Source organism: Triturus cristatus, chromosome 10 (assembly GCF_964204655.1).
Source record: "Triturus cristatus chromosome 10, aTriCri1.1, whole genome shotgun sequence".
Classification (NCBI taxonomy): domain Eukaryota; kingdom Metazoa; phylum Chordata; class Amphibia; order Caudata; family Salamandridae; genus Triturus; species Triturus cristatus.
The window spans coordinates 854974918-854989654 of NC_140593.1; the positions used below are offsets into that span (position 1 = coordinate 854974918).

The 14737-nt window shown below is 47.1% G+C and overlaps 14 non-coding genes across 14 annotated transcripts; all 14 read right to left on the reverse strand.

The window, feature by feature from the left end:
- Positions 1-372: 372 nt before the first annotated feature.
- On the reverse strand, positions 373-444 carry TRNAP-AGG (transfer RNA proline (anticodon AGG)). Its single transcript has one exon. It is a non-coding gene; the product is annotated as a tRNA-Pro (tRNA).
- Positions 445-885: 441 nt separating this feature from the next.
- Positions 886-958, reverse strand: TRNAV-UAC (transfer RNA valine (anticodon UAC)). The gene has a single exon. It is a non-coding gene; the product is annotated as a tRNA-Val (tRNA).
- Positions 959-2351: 1393 nt separating this feature from the next.
- On the reverse strand, positions 2352-2463 carry TRNAL-CAA (transfer RNA leucine (anticodon CAA)). The gene is made up of 2 exons: positions 2426-2463; positions 2352-2397 (listed from the first exon to the last, which is right to left on the reverse strand). It is a non-coding gene; the product is annotated as a tRNA-Leu (tRNA).
- Positions 2464-3210: 747 nt separating this feature from the next.
- Positions 3211-3282, reverse strand: TRNAP-AGG (transfer RNA proline (anticodon AGG)). The gene has a single exon. It is a non-coding gene; the product is annotated as a tRNA-Pro (tRNA).
- Positions 3283-5189: 1907 nt separating this feature from the next.
- Positions 5190-5301, reverse strand: TRNAL-CAA (transfer RNA leucine (anticodon CAA)). The gene is made up of 2 exons: positions 5264-5301; positions 5190-5235 (listed from the first exon to the last, which is right to left on the reverse strand). It is a non-coding gene; the product is annotated as a tRNA-Leu (tRNA).
- A 746-nt stretch (positions 5302-6047) lies between these two features.
- On the reverse strand, positions 6048-6119 carry TRNAP-AGG (transfer RNA proline (anticodon AGG)). Its single transcript has one exon. It is a non-coding gene; the product is annotated as a tRNA-Pro (tRNA).
- Positions 6120-8885: 2766 nt separating this feature from the next.
- TRNAP-AGG (transfer RNA proline (anticodon AGG)) lies at positions 8886-8957 on the reverse strand. Its single transcript has one exon. It is a non-coding gene; the product is annotated as a tRNA-Pro (tRNA).
- Positions 8958-9398: 441 nt separating this feature from the next.
- Positions 9399-9471, reverse strand: TRNAV-UAC (transfer RNA valine (anticodon UAC)). The gene has a single exon. It is a non-coding gene; the product is annotated as a tRNA-Val (tRNA).
- A 1393-nt stretch (positions 9472-10864) lies between these two features.
- Positions 10865-10976, reverse strand: TRNAL-CAA (transfer RNA leucine (anticodon CAA)). Its single transcript has 2 exons — positions 10939-10976; positions 10865-10910 (listed from the first exon to the last, which is right to left on the reverse strand). It is a non-coding gene; the product is annotated as a tRNA-Leu (tRNA).
- A 288-nt stretch (positions 10977-11264) lies between these two features.
- Positions 11265-11337, reverse strand: TRNAV-AAC (transfer RNA valine (anticodon AAC)). Its single transcript has one exon. It is a non-coding gene; the product is annotated as a tRNA-Val (tRNA).
- Positions 11338-11723: 386 nt separating this feature from the next.
- TRNAP-AGG (transfer RNA proline (anticodon AGG)) lies at positions 11724-11795 on the reverse strand. Its single transcript has one exon. It is a non-coding gene; the product is annotated as a tRNA-Pro (tRNA).
- A 441-nt stretch (positions 11796-12236) lies between these two features.
- Positions 12237-12309, reverse strand: TRNAV-UAC (transfer RNA valine (anticodon UAC)). The gene has a single exon. It is a non-coding gene; the product is annotated as a tRNA-Val (tRNA).
- A 1393-nt stretch (positions 12310-13702) lies between these two features.
- On the reverse strand, positions 13703-13814 carry TRNAL-CAA (transfer RNA leucine (anticodon CAA)). Its single transcript has 2 exons — positions 13777-13814; positions 13703-13748 (listed from the first exon to the last, which is right to left on the reverse strand). It is a non-coding gene; the product is annotated as a tRNA-Leu (tRNA).
- A 288-nt stretch (positions 13815-14102) lies between these two features.
- TRNAV-AAC (transfer RNA valine (anticodon AAC)) lies at positions 14103-14175 on the reverse strand. Its single transcript has one exon. It is a non-coding gene; the product is annotated as a tRNA-Val (tRNA).
- Positions 14176-14737: the final 562 nt, after the last annotated feature.

Sequence of the window (14737 nt, forward strand, 5' to 3'; positions counted from 1 at the left end):
TTACTGTTAGAGCAAGGTTCCTCTCAAGGGTTCTCTCTACTTCTATTCTGCTGTATCAGCAGCCACTCAGAAAGCGAGGAGCAAGTGTGAAAACTGCAGAGATATCAGCCAACATACTTGCAATTAGACGTATTAAAAATTGACTTATGCAGGCATCGACAGACAAATATCTGATGCCTAAATGCCAGCAAGTACAGCTTGGGAAAGCATCACCTGGGACACACACAGACTAAGCATGAAGGCAGAAAAAGCATGGTGATCCATGTTTCTTATGAGGTTCAAAATATTTTGTGCAACAATGCGGCGAGTGTAATGAGAAATAGTCAGGCATTGTGAGTTTTGAGTAGGATTCGTATGTTTACCTCTGAAAAAGGGCTCGTCCGGGATTTGAACCCGGGACCTCTCGCACCCTAAGCGAGAATCATACCCCTAGACCAACGAGCCGAGGCACACAAGAGTCGCCTTTCGCACCGGCTCCGGGGGTTATTGGCAGCGAGTTAGTGAATGCTTCACCCAAAGCAAGCAACTGCACATGCTGCTCTCTTCTGCAATATGGTTGCTGTCTTTTCCATGGCCGTCATCGAACAAGAAATGAAAATGCCTCTATCCTTCAGACATTTTGTTTGTTCTAGGTGTATGCTCTCGGTGAGGTCAATAAAACCATTTCTGCTCTCATGCCTTGCTTTCATGAAGTAGGCCCAACCTTCAGTACACAAGGACGTGCAAACGAATAGCGCAAACTATCGTCACTTCTCTTTTTGAGCTGTCACTGATATCCCTGGAGCACAGTACGTCACGCTGGTGAGGGATAGACAGCTTCCATTATCTCAGCTTTCCTATAAATTGAGAGAGTAAATGCAAACTGTGTGAAAAACAGAAAGCTGCTGTTTCTGCCCGGTCTCGAACCAGGGACCTTTCGCGTGTAAAGCGAACGTGATAACCACTACACTACAGAAACAGACACGCTTGCAGGAATCTTCTTGGCATGTAGTGGGCTGGAATGCACAGACCAAGGGCCAATGTCCATGAAGCTCAAAGTTGGACCCTCCTTACCCGATCTCTTTCTTTGGAAGAAAGGAACGAGGACCCCTTTTATTCCAAAAGGCGATTTTAAAACCATACCTGAAACCACACTAGAAAAACACTTTGCATTTAATTTTCCTACACTGATGGTCCACCCCAGAAAAGCAGTTGCAAAGAAGTCCGGCACTGAAATTCTATACGCCAAAAGTGGGAAATAGCGTAGAGGGAAAGGAACTTTCTCACCATACACGGCGTCTTATAGCATTGAAAAGAAGAAATGGCCCTATATAATAAGAAGCCTAAAAATTATTCCACAGCATGGGCTCGTCCGGGATTTGAATCCGGGACCTCTCGCACCCGAAGCGAGAATCATACCCCTAGACCAACGAGCCTGATTCCCCAGTTGGCATTTTAAGCAATTTCTGATGCGTCTTTCAGAAACAAAGCAGGGCTATTTGGCTGCTCTCTCTCTATGTGAACCACAAAAAGTCATGTTTTCTCTCAAGGTGTTGTTTTTTTCACTCTTGCAAGGAAGGGATCAGTCGATATCCTAGCTGCCAGAGAGCAGAAAAAAGGCGCTGATGAGAACTGTGGCACTTTCTGGCACTTGTACTCCTCTGCAAGTCCTGGACACTTGCCCCATAGACTTCCACCCCAGATGCAAGGGAGGGCCTGCCAATTCTTGCTCCTAAGACAGAGGCATTTGATTCTTGGATTCAAACACGCTCACTCAGCGCTCGATCAGGCTCGATCAGGTGAGATTTATATGAGTGGCTCGCAGGACTGAAACACTAACCTGGGAGCCCCAGGGTGGCTGAATTCCCAGGATGGCCATTTTTGGGCAAGTCACCTCCTTTCCTCCTGCCTCAATCTAGAATTGGCTGCAAATCACAAGATAGAGTTCAATGTCCGTGTGTACTGCCTACTCCCAGATACCTCTCTGTCTTCCTTAAGTAAATTAAAATTCGCAAGGGGGGACCAATGACAATCTGCTCCTCCCACATAACCAGGAAGCCCTGTTGAACATGTCTGCCTGTGTTGTTGCAGGGACAGTGCCTTCTCCGCCCAAAAGGTGGCAGGAGAGCCTCACAACAAAGATGGGATCAACTGCTTAATGAGAAACCAGCACGGCAGTTTGTGTGATGGAGTGCAAATTTAACGGAAGGTGTGCCTGAGGTGTCCCTTCCAGGAATACATGGAATTGTGATTGAGGGCCCAGCCTGATCGTTGGTGGATTTCTCGTCATATGTTACAGGTCCGTGCAAAGATTGTGGTGTGTGGGGAATGCACTGCAAAAAACAGGACGATTTAAGGGTGTAAAAGAAACCTGTCAGAAGTGGGATTTGAACCCACGCCTCCATGAGGAGACCAGAAGTCTCAGTTGCACTGAAGATCAAGCTCTCTTGAGTCTGGCGCCTTAGACCACTCGGCCATCCTGACAGCCCTGGGTGTGCACAGATCTGACTCTTCTGACTGCACCTGCCAATGTTTGCACTTACAACGTTCACAGCAATGTCACAAGTGTAAAGACCCCACAATACAACATGGCATGACAAAAAAAAAGCTAGGCACAAGAGCGACCACTGATGGATGCGGATTACTTTGTTTCGTCTTGCAAAAGTAAAGGAAGTTTCCCATGGCTCGCTGGGTTCAAGGACCGCCTCTTCATAAGCTTGCATTGAGATAATAAGGTTTTAGAGGGTGCACATAAAAGCAGCTCATGCACAGTGTTTCTGCCCGGTCTCGAACCGGGGACCTTTCGCGTGTTAGGCAAACGTGATGACCACTACACTACAGAAAGTCACTTGCTGTGTTTTACTGTTAGAGCAAGGTTCCTCTCAAGGGTTCTCTCTACTTCTATTCTGCTGTATCAGCAGCCACTCAGAAAGCGAGGAGCAAGTGTGAAAACTGCAGAGATATCAGCCAACATACTTGCAATTAGACGTATTAAAAATTGACTTATGCAGGCATCGACAGACAAATATCTGATGCCTAAATGCCAGCAAGTACAGCTTGGGAAAGCATCACCTGGGACACACACAGACTAAGCATGAAGGCAGAAAAAGCATGGTGATCCATGTTTCTTATGATGTTCAAAATATTTTGTGCAACAATGCGGCGAGTGTAATGAGAAATAGTCAGGCATTGTGAGTTTTGAGTAGGATTCGTATGTTTACCTCTGAAAAAGGGCTCGTCCGGGATTTGAACCCGGGACCTCTCGCACCCTAAGCGAGAATCATACCCCTAGACCAACGAGCCGAGGCACACAAGAGTCGCCTTTCGCACCGGCTCCGGGGGTTATTGGCAGCGAGTTAGTGAATGCTTCACCCAAAGCAAGCAACTGCACATGCTGCTCTCTTCTGCAATATGGTTGCTGTCTTTTCCATGGCCGTCATCGAACAAGAAATGAAAATGCCTCTATCCTTCAGACATTTTGTTTGTTCTAGGTGTATGCTCTCGGTGAGGTCAATAAAACCATTTCTGCTCTCATGCCTTGCTTTCATGAAGTAGGCCCAACCTTCAGTACACAAGGACGTGCAAACGAATAGCGCAAACTATCGTCACTTCTCTTTTTGAGCTGTCACTGATACCCCTGGAGCACAGTACGTCACGCTGGTGAGGGATAGACAGCTTCCATTATCTCAGCTTTCCTATAAATTGAGAGAGTAAATGCAAACTGTGTGAAAAACAGAAAGCTGCTGTTTCTGCCCAGTCTCGAACCAGGGACCTTTCGCGTGTAAAGCGAACGTGATAACCACTACACTACAGAAACAGACACGCTTGCAGGAATCTTCTTGGCATGTAGTGGGCTGGAATGCACAGACCAAGGGCCAATGTCCATGAAGCTCAAAGTTGGACCCTCCTTACCCGATCTCTTTCTTTGGAAGAAAGGAACGAGGACCCCTTTTATTCCAAAAGGCGATTTTAAAACCATACCTGAAACCACACTAGAAAAACACTTTGCATTTAATTTTCCTACACTGATGGTCCACCCCAGAAAAGCAGTTGCAAAGAAGTCCGGCACTGAAATTCTATACGCCAAAAGTGGGAAATAGCGTAGAGGGAAAGGAACTTTCTCACCATACACGGCGTCTTATAGCATTGAAAAGAAGAAATGGCCCTATATAATAAGAAGCCTAAAAATTATTCCACAGCATGGGCTCGTCCGGGATTTGAATCCGGGACCTCTCGCACCCGAAGCGAGAATCATACCCCTAGACCAACGAGCCTGATTCCCCAGTTGGCATTTTAAGCAATTTCTGATGCGTCTTTCAGAAACAAAGCAGGGCTATTTGGCTGCTCTCTCTCTATGTGAACCACAAAAAGTCATGTTTTCTCTCAAGGTGTTGTTTTTTTCACTCTTGCAAGGAAGGGATCAGTCGATATCCTAGCTGCCAGAGAGCAGAAAAAAGGCGCTGATGAGAACTGTGGCACTTTCTGGCACTTGTACTCCTCTGCAAGTCCTGGACACTTGCCCCATAGACTTCTACCCCAGATTGAAGGGAGGGCCTGCCAATTCTTGCTCCTAAGACAGAGGCATTTGATTCTTGGATTCAAATACGCTCACTCAGCGCTCGATCAGGCTCGATCAGGCGAGATTTATATGAGTGGCTCGCAGGACTGAAACACTAACCTGGGAGCCCCAGGGTGGCTGAATTCCCAGGATGGCCATTTTTGGGCAAGTCACCTCCTTTCCTCCTGCCTCAATCTAGAATTGGCTGCAAATCACAAGATAGAGTTCAATGTCCGTGTGTACTGCCTACTCCCAGATACCTCTCTGTCTTCCTTATGTAAATTAAAATTCGCAAGGGGGGACCAATGACAATCTGCTCCTCCCACATAACCAGGAAGCCCTGTTGAACATGTCTGCCTGTGTTGTTGCAGGGACAGTGCCTTCTCCGCCCAAAAGGTGGCAGGAGAGCCTCACAACAAAGATGGGATCAACTGCTTAATGAGAAACCAGCACGGCAGTTTGTGTGATGGAGTGCAAATTTAACGGAAGGTGTGCCTGAGGTGTCCCTTCCAGGAATACATGGAATTGTGATTGAGGGCCCAGCCTGATCGTTGGTGGATTTCTCGTCATATGTTACAGGTCCGTGCAAAGATTGTGGTGTGTGGGGAATGCACTGCAAAACACAGGACGATTTAAGGGTGTAAAAGAAACCTGTCAGAAGTGGGATTTGAACCCACGCCTCCATGAGGAGACCAGAAGTCTCAGTTGCACTGAAGATCAAGCTCTCTTGAGTCTGGCGCCTTAGACCACTCGGCCATCCTGACAGCCCTGGGTGTGCACAGATCTGACTCTTCTGACTGCACCTGCCAATGTTTGCACTTACAACGTTCACAGCAATGTCACAAGTGTAAAGACCCCACAATACAACATGGCATGACATAAAAAAGCTAGGCACAAGAGCGACCACTGATGGATGCGGATTACTTTGTTTCGTCTTGCAAAAGTAAAGGAAGTTTCCCATGGCTCGCTGGGTTCAAGGACCGCCTCTTCTTAAGCTTGCATTGAGATAATAAGGTTTTAGAGGGTGCACATAAAAGCAGCTCATGCACAGTGTTTCTGCCCGGTCTCGAACCAGGGACCTTTCGCGTGTTAGGTGAACGTGATGACCACTACACTACAGAAACTCACTTGCTGTGTTTTACTGTTAGAGCAAGGTTCCTCTCAAGGGTTCTCTCTACTTCTATTCTGCTGTATCAGCAGCCACTCAGAAAGCGAGGAGCAAGTGTGAAAACTGCAGAGATATCAGCCAACATACTTGCAATTAGACGTATTAAAAATTGACTTATGCAGGCATCGACAGACAAATATCTGATGCCTAAATGCCAGCAAGTACAGCTTGGGAAAGCATCACCTGGGACACACACAGACTAAGCATGAAGGCAGAAAAAGCATGGTGATCCATGTTTCTTATGAGGTTCAAAATATTTTGTGCAACAATGCGGCGAGTGTAATGAGAAATAGTCAGGCATTGTGAGTTTTGAGTAGGATTCGTATGTTTACCTCTGAAAAAGGGCTCGTCCGGGATTTGAACCCGGGACCTCTCGCACCCTAAGCGAGAATCATACCCCTAGACCAACGAGCCGAGGCACACAAGAGTCGCCTTTCGCACCGGCTCCGGGGGTTATTGGCAGCGAGTTAGTGAATGCTTCACCCAAAGCAAGCAACTGCACATGCTGCTCTCTTCTGCAATATGGTTGCTGTCTTTTCCATGGCCGTCATCGAACAAGAAATGAAAATGCCTCTATCCTTCAGACATTTTGTTTGTTCTAGGTGTATGCTCTCGGTGAGGTCAATAAAACCATTTCTGCTCTCATGCCTTGCTTTCATGAAGTAGGCCCAACCTTCAGTACACAAGGACGTGCAAACGAATAGCGCAAACTATCGTCACTTCTCTTTTTGAGCTGTCACTGATACCCCTGGAGCACAGTACGTCACGCTGGTGAGGGATAGACAGCTTCCATTATCTCAGCTTTCCTATAAATTGAGAGAGTAAATGCAAACTGTGTGAAAAACAGAAAGCTGCTGTTTCTGCCCGGTCTCGAACCAGGGACCTTTCGCGTTTAAAGCGAACGTGATAACCACTACACTACAGAAACAGACACGCTTGCAGGAATCTTCTTGGCATGTAGTGGGCTGGAATGCACAGACCAAGGGCCAATGTCCATGAAGCTCAAAGTTGGACCCTCCTTACCCGATCTCTTTCTTTGGAAGAAAGGAACGAGGACCCCTTTTATTCCAAAAGGCGATTTTAAAACCATACCTGAAACCACACTAGAAAAACACTTTGCATTTAATTTTCCTACACTGATGGTCCACCCCAGAAAAGCAGTTGCAAAGAAGTCCTGCACTGAAATTCTATACGCCAAAAGTGGGAAATAGCGTAGAGGGAAAGGAACTTTCTCACCATACACGGCGTCTTATAGCATTGAAAAGAAGAAATGGCCCTATATAATAAGCAGCCTAAAAATAATTCCACAGCATGGGCTCGTCCGGGATTTGAATCCGGGACCTCTCGCACCCGAAGTGAGAATCATACCCCTAGACCAACGAGCCTGATTCCCCAGTTGGCATTTTAAGCAATTTCTGATGCGTCTTTCAGAAACAAAGCAGGGCTATTTGGCTGCTCTCTCTCTATGTGAACCACAAAAAGTCATGTTTTCTCTCAAGGTGTTGTTTTTTTCACTCTTGCAAGGAAGGGATCAGTCGATATCCTAGCTGCCAGAGAGCAGAAAAAAGGCGCTGATGAGAACTGTGGCACTTTCTGGCACTTGTACTCCTCTGCAAGTCCTGGACACTTGCCCCATAGACTTCCACCCCAGATGCAAGGGAGGGCCTGCCAATTCTTGCTCCTAAGACAGAGGCATTTGATTCTTGGATTCAAACACGCTCACTCAGCGCTCGATCAGGCTCGATCAGGTGAGATTTATATGAGTGGCTCGCAGGACTGAAACACTAACCTGGGAGCCCCAGGGTGGCTGAATTCCCAGGATGGCCATTTTTGGGCAAGTCACCTCCTTTCCTCCTGCCTCAATCTAGAATTGGCTGCAAATCACAAGATAGAGTTCAATGTCCGTGTGTACTGCCTACTCCCAGATACCTCTCTGTCTTCCTTAAGTAAATTAAAATTCGCAAGGGGGGACCAATGACAATCTGCTCCTCCCACATAACCAGGAAGCCCTGTTGAACATGTCTGCCTGTGTTGTTGCAGGGACAGTGCCTTCTCCGCCCAAAAGGTGGCAGGAGAGCCTCACAACAAAGATGGGATCAACTGCTTAATGAGAAACCAGCACGGCAGTTTGTGTGATGGAGTGCAAATTTAACGGAAGGTGTGCCTGAGGTGTCCCTTCCAGGAATACATGGAATTGTGATTGAGGGCCCAGCCTGATCGTTGGTGGATTTCTCGTCATATGTTACAGGTCCGTGCAAAGATTGTGGTGTGTGGGGAATGCACTGCAAAAAACAGGACGATTTAAGGGTGTAAAAGAAACCTGTCTGAAGTGGGATTTGAACCCACGCCTCCATGAGGAGACCAGAAGTCTCAGTTGCACTGAAGATCAAGCTCTCTTGAGTCTGGCGCCTTAGACCACTCGGCCATCCTGACAGCCCTGGGTGTGCACAGATCTGACTCTTCTGACTGCACCTGCCAATGTTTGCACTTACAACGTTCACAGCAATGTCACAAGTGTAAAGACCCCACAATACAACATGGCATGACAAAAAAAAAGCTAGGCACAAGAGCGACCACTGATGGATGCGGATTACTTTGTTTCGTCTTGCAAAAGTAAAGGAAGTTTCCCATGGCTCGCTGGGTTCAAGGACCGCCTCTTCTTAAGCTTGCATTGAGATAATAAGGTTTTAGAGGGTGCACATAAAAGCAGCTCATGCACAGTGTTTCTGCCCGGTCTCGAACCGGGGACCTTTCGCGTGTTAGGCAAACGTGATGACCACTACACTACAGAAAGTCACTTGCTGTGTTTTACTGTTAGAGCAAGGTTCCTCTCAAGGGTTCTCTCTACTTCTATTCTGCTGTATCAGCAGCCACTCAGAAAGCGAGGAGCAAGTGTGAAAACTGCAGAGATATCAGCCAACATACTTGCAATTAGACGTATTAAAAATTGACTTATGCAGGCATCGACAGACAAATATCTGATGCCTAAATGCCAGCAAGTACAGCTTGGGAAAGCATCACCTGGGACACACACAGACTAAGCATGAAGGCAGAAAAAGCATGGTGATCCATGTTTCTTATGAGGTTCAAAATATTTTGTGCAACAATGCGGCGAGTGTAATGAGAAATAGTCAGGCATTGTGAGTTTTGAGTAGGATTCGTATGTTTACCTCTGAAAAAGGGCTCGTCCGGGATTTGAACCCGGGACCTCTCGCACCCTAAGCGAGAATCATACCCCTAGACCAACGAGCCGAGGCACACAAGAGTCGCCTTTCGCACCGGCTCCGGGGGTTATTGGCAGCGAGTTAGTGAATGCTTCACCCAAAGCAAGCAACTGCACATGCTGCTCTCTTCTGCAATATGGTTGCTGTCTTTTCCATGGCCGTCATCGAACAAGAAATGAAAATGCCTCTATCCTTCAGACATTTTGTTTGTTCTAGGTGTATGCTCTCGGTGAGGTCAATAAAACCATTTCTGCTCTCATGCCTTGCTTTCATGAAGTAGGCCCAACCTTCAGTACACAAGGACGTGCAAACGAATAGCGCAAACTATCGTCACTTCTCTTTTTGAGCTGTCACTGATACCCCTGGAGCACAGTACGTCACGCTGGTGAGGGATAGACAGCTTCCATTATCTCAGCTTTCCTATAAATTGAGAGAGTAAATGCAAACTGTGTGAAAAACAGAAAGCTGCTGTTTCTGCCCGGTCTCGAACCAGGGACCTTTCGCGTGTAAAGCGAACGTGATAACCACTACACTACAGAAACAGACACGCTTGCAGGAATCTTCTTGGCATGTAGTGGGCTGGAATGCACAGACCAAGGGCCAATGTCCATGAAGCTCAAAGTTGGACCCTCCTTACCCGATCTCTTTCTTTGGAAGAAAGGAACGAGGACCCCTTTTATTCCAAAAGGCGATTTTAAAACCATACCTGAAACCACACTAGAAAAACACTTTGCATTTAATTTTCCTACACTGATGGTCCACCCCAGAAAAGCAGTTGCAAAGAAGTCCGGCACTGAAATTCTATACGCCAAAAGTGGGAAATAGCGTAGAGGGAAAGGAACTTTCTCACCATACACGGCGTCTTATAGCATTGAAAAGAAGAAATGGCCCTATATAATAAGAAGCCTAAAAATTATTCCACAGCATGGGCTCGTCCGGGATTTGAATCCGGGACCTCTCGCACCCGAAGCGAGAATCATACCCCTAGACCAACGAGCCTGATTCCCCAGTTGGCATTTTAAGCAATTTCTGATGCGTCTTTCAGAAACAAAGCAGGGCTATTTGGCTGCTCTCTCTCTATGTGAACCACAAAAAGTCATGTTTTCTCTCAAGGTGTTGTTTTTTTCACTCTTGCAAGGAAGGGATCAGTCGATATCCTAGCTGCCAGAGAGCAGAAAAAAGGCGCTGCTGAGAACTGTGGCACTTTCTGGCACTTGTACTCCTCTGCAAGTCCTGGACACTTGCCCCATAGACTTCTACCCCAGATTGAAGGGAGGGCCTGCCAATTCTTGCTCCTAAGACAGAGGCATTTGATTCTTGGATTCAAATACGCTCACTCAGCGCTCGATCAGGCTCGATCAGGCGAGATTTATATGAGTGGCTCGCAGGACTGAAACACTAACCTGGGAGCCCCAGGGTGGCTGAATTCCCAGGATGGCCATTTTTGGGCAAGTCACCTCCTTTCCTCCTGCCTCAATCTAGAATTGGCTGCAAATCACAAGATAGAGTTCAATGTCCGTGTGTACTGCCTACTCCCAGATACCTCTCTGTCTTCCTTATGTAAATTAAAATTCGCAAGGGGGGACCAATGACAATCTGCTCCTCCCACATAACCAGGAAGCCCTGTTGAACATGTCTGCCTGTGTTGTTGCAGGGACAGTGCCTTCTCCGCCCAAAAGGTGGCAGGAGAGCCTCACAACAAAGATGGGATCAACTGCTTAATGAGAAACCAGCACGGCAGTTTGTGTGATGGAGTGCAAATTTAACGGAAGGTGTGCCTGAGGTGTCCCTTCCAGGAATACATGGAATTGTGATTGAGGGCCCAGCCTGATCGTTGGTGGATTTCTCGTCATATGTTACAGGTCCGTGCAAAGATTGTGGTGTGTGGGGAATGCACTGCAAAAAACAGGACGATTTAAGGGTGTAAAAGAAACCTGTCAGAAGTGGGATTTGAACCCACGCCTCCATGAGGAGACCAGAAGTCTCAGTTGCACTGAAGATTAAGCTCTCTTGAGTCTGGCGCCTTAGACCACTCGGCCATCCTGACAGCCCTGGGTGTGCACAGATCTGACTCTTCTGACTGCACCTGCCAATGTTTGCACTTACAACGTTCACAGCAATGTCACAAGTGTAAAGACCCCACAATACAACATGGCATGACAAAAAAAAAGCTAGGCACAAGAGCGACCACTGATGGATGCGGATTACTTTGTTTCGTCTTGCAAAAGTAAAGGAAGTTTCCCATGGCTCGCTGGGTTCAAGGACCGCCTCTTCTTAAGCTTGCATTGAGATAATAAGGTTTTAGAGGGTGCACATAAAAGCAGCTCATGCACAGTGTTTCTGCCCGGTCTCGAACCGGGGACCTTTCGCGTGTTAGGCGAACGTGATGACCACTACACTACAGAAACTCACTTGCTGTGTTTTACTGTTAGAGCAAGGTTCCTCTCAAGGGTTCTCTCTACTTCTATTCTGCTGTATCAGCAGCCACTCAGAAAGCGAGGAGCAAGTGTGAAAACTGCAGAGATATCAGCCAACATACTTGCAATTAGACGTATTAAAAATTGACTTATGCAGGCATCGACAGACAAATATCTGATGCCTAAATGCCAGCAAGTACAGCTTGGGAAAGCATCACCTGGGACACACACAGACTAAGCATGAAGGCAGAAAAAGCATGGTGATCCATGTTTCTTATGAGGTTCAAAATATTTTGTGCAACAATGCGGCGAGTGTAATGAGAAATAGTCAGGCATTGTGAGTTTTGAGTAGGATTCGTATGTTTACCTCTGAAAAAGGGCTCGTCCGGGATTTGAACCCGGGACCTCTCGCACCCTAAGCGAGAATCATACCCCTAGACCAACGAGCCGAGGCACACAAGAGTCGCCTTTCGCACCGGCTCCGGGGGTTATTGGCAGCGAGTTAGTGAATGCTTCACCCAAAGCAAGCAACTGCACATGCTGCTCTCTTCTGCAATATGGTTGCTGTCTTTTCCATGGCCGTCATCGAACAAGAAATGAAAATGCCTCTATCCTTCAGACATTTTGTTTGTTCTAGGTGTATGCTCTCGGTGAGGTCAATAAAACCATTTCTGCTCTCATGCCTTGCTTTCATGAAGTAGGCCCAACCTTCAGTACACAAGGACGTGCAAACGAATAGCGCAAACTATCGTCACTTCTCTTTTTGAGCTGTCACTGATACCCCTGGAGCACAGTACGTCACGCTGGTGAGGGATAGACAGCTTCCATTATCTCAGCTTTCCTATAAATTGAGAGAGTAAATGCAAACTGTGTGAAAAACAGAAAGCTGCTGTTTCTGCCCGGTCTCGAACCAGGGACCTTTCGCGTGTAAAGCGAACGTGTTAACCACTACACTACAGAAACAGACACGCTTGCAGGAATCTTCTTGGCATGTAGTGGGCTGGAATGCACAGACCAAGGGCCAATGTCCATGAAGCTCAAAGTTGGACCCTCCTTACCCGATCTCTTTCTTTGGAAGAAAGGAACGAGGACCCCTTTTATTCCAAAAGGCGATTTTAAAACCATACCTGAAACCACACTAGAAAAACACTTTGCATTTAATTTTCCTACACTGATGGTCCACCCCAGAAAAGCAGTTGCAAAGAAGTCCGGCACTGAAATTCTATACGCCAAAAGTGGGAAATAGCGTAGAGGGAAAGGAACTTTCTCACCATACACGGCGTCTTATAGCATTGAAAAGAAGAAATGGCCCTATATAATAAGAAGCCTAAAAATTATTCCACAGCATGGGCTCGTCCGGGATTTGAATCCGGGACCTCTCGCACCCGAAGCGAGAATCATACCCCTAGACCAACGAGCCTGATTCCCCAGTTGGCATTTTAAGCAATTTCTGATGCGTCTTTCAGAAACAAAGCAGGGCTATTTGGCTGCTCTCTCTCTATGTGAACCACAAAAAGTCATGTTTTCTCTCAAGGTGTTGTTTTTTTCACTCTTGCAAGGAAGGGATCAGTCGATCTCCTAGCTGCCAGAGAGCAGAAAAAAGGCGCTGATGAGAACTGTGGCACTTTCTGGCACTTGTACTCCTCTGCAAGTCCTGGACACTTGCCCCATAGACTTCTACCCCAGATTGAAGGGAGGGCCTGCCAATTCTTGCTCCTAAGACAGAGGCATTTGATTCTTGGATTCAAATACGCTCACTCAGCGCTCGATCAGGCTCGATCAGGCGAGATTTATATGAGTGGCTCGCAGGACTGAAACACTAACCTGGGAGCCCCAGGGTGGCTGAATTCCCAGGATGGCCATTTTTGGGCAAGTCACCTCCTTTCCTCCTGCCTCAATCTAGAATTGGCTGCAAATCACAAGATAGAGTTCAATGTCCGTGTGTACTGCCTACTCCCAGATACCTCTCTGTCTTCCTTATGTAAATTAAAATTCGCAAGGGGGGACCAATGACAATCTGCTCCTCCCACATAACCAGGAAGCCCTGTTGAACATGTCTGCCTGTGTTGTTGCAGGGACAGTGCCTTCTCCGCCCAAAAGGTGGCAGGAGAGCCTCACAACAAAGATGGGATCAACTGCTTAATGAGAAACCAGCACGGCAGTTTGTGTGATGGAGTGCAAATTTAACGGAAGGTGTGCCTGAGGTGTCCCTTCCAGGAATACATGGAATTGTGATTGAGGGCCCAGCCTGATCGTTGGTGGATTTCTCGTCATATGTTACAGGTCCGTGCAAAGATTGTGGTGTGTGGGGAATGCACTGCAAAAAACAGGACGATTTAAGGGTGTAAAAGAAACCTGTCAGAAGTGGGATTTGAACCCACGCCTCCATGAGGAGACCAGAAGTCTCAGTTGCACTGAAGATTAAGCTCTCTTGAGTCTGGCGCCTTAGACCACTCGGCCATCCTGACAGCCCTGGGTGTGCACAGATCTGACTCTTCTGACTGCACCTGCCAATGTTTGCACTTACAACGTTCACAGCAATGTCACAAGTGTAAAGACCCCACAATACAACATGGCATGACAAAAAAAAAGCTAGGCACAAGAGCGACCACTGATGGATGCGGATTACTTTGTTTCGTCTTGCAAAAGTAAAGGAAGTTTCCCATGGCTCGCTGGGTTCAAGGACCGCCTCTTCTTAAGCTTGCATTGAGATAATAAGGTTTTAGAGGGTGCACATAAAAGCAGCTCATGCACAGTGTTTCTGCCCGGTCTCGAACCGGGGACCTTTCGCGTGTTAGGCGAACGTGATGACCTCTACACTACAGAAACTCACTTGCTGTGTTTTACTGTTAGAGCAAGGTTCCTCTCAAGGGTTCTCTCTACTTCTATTCTGCTGTATCAGCAGCCACTCAGAAAGCGAGGAGCAAGTGTGAAAACTGCAGAGATATCAGCCAACATACTTGCAATTAGACGTATTAAAAATTGACTTATGCAGGCATCGACAGACAAATATCTGATGCCTAAATGCCAGCAAGTACAGCTTGGGAAAGCATCACCTGGGACACACACAGACTAAGCATGAAGGCAGAAAAAGCATGGTGATCCATGTTTCTTATGAGGTTCAAAATATTTTGTGCAACAATGCGGCGAGTGTAATGATAAATAGTCAGGCATTCTGAGTTTTGAGTAGGATTCGTATGTTTACCTCTGAAAAAGGGCTCGTCCGGGATTTGAACCTGGGACCTCTCGCACCCTAAGCGAGAATCATACCCCTAGACCAACGAGCCGAGGCACACAAGAGTCGCCTTTCCCACCGGCTCCGGGGGTTATTGGCAGCGAGTTAGTGAATGCTTCACCCAAAGCAAGCAACTGCACATGCTGCTCTCTTCTG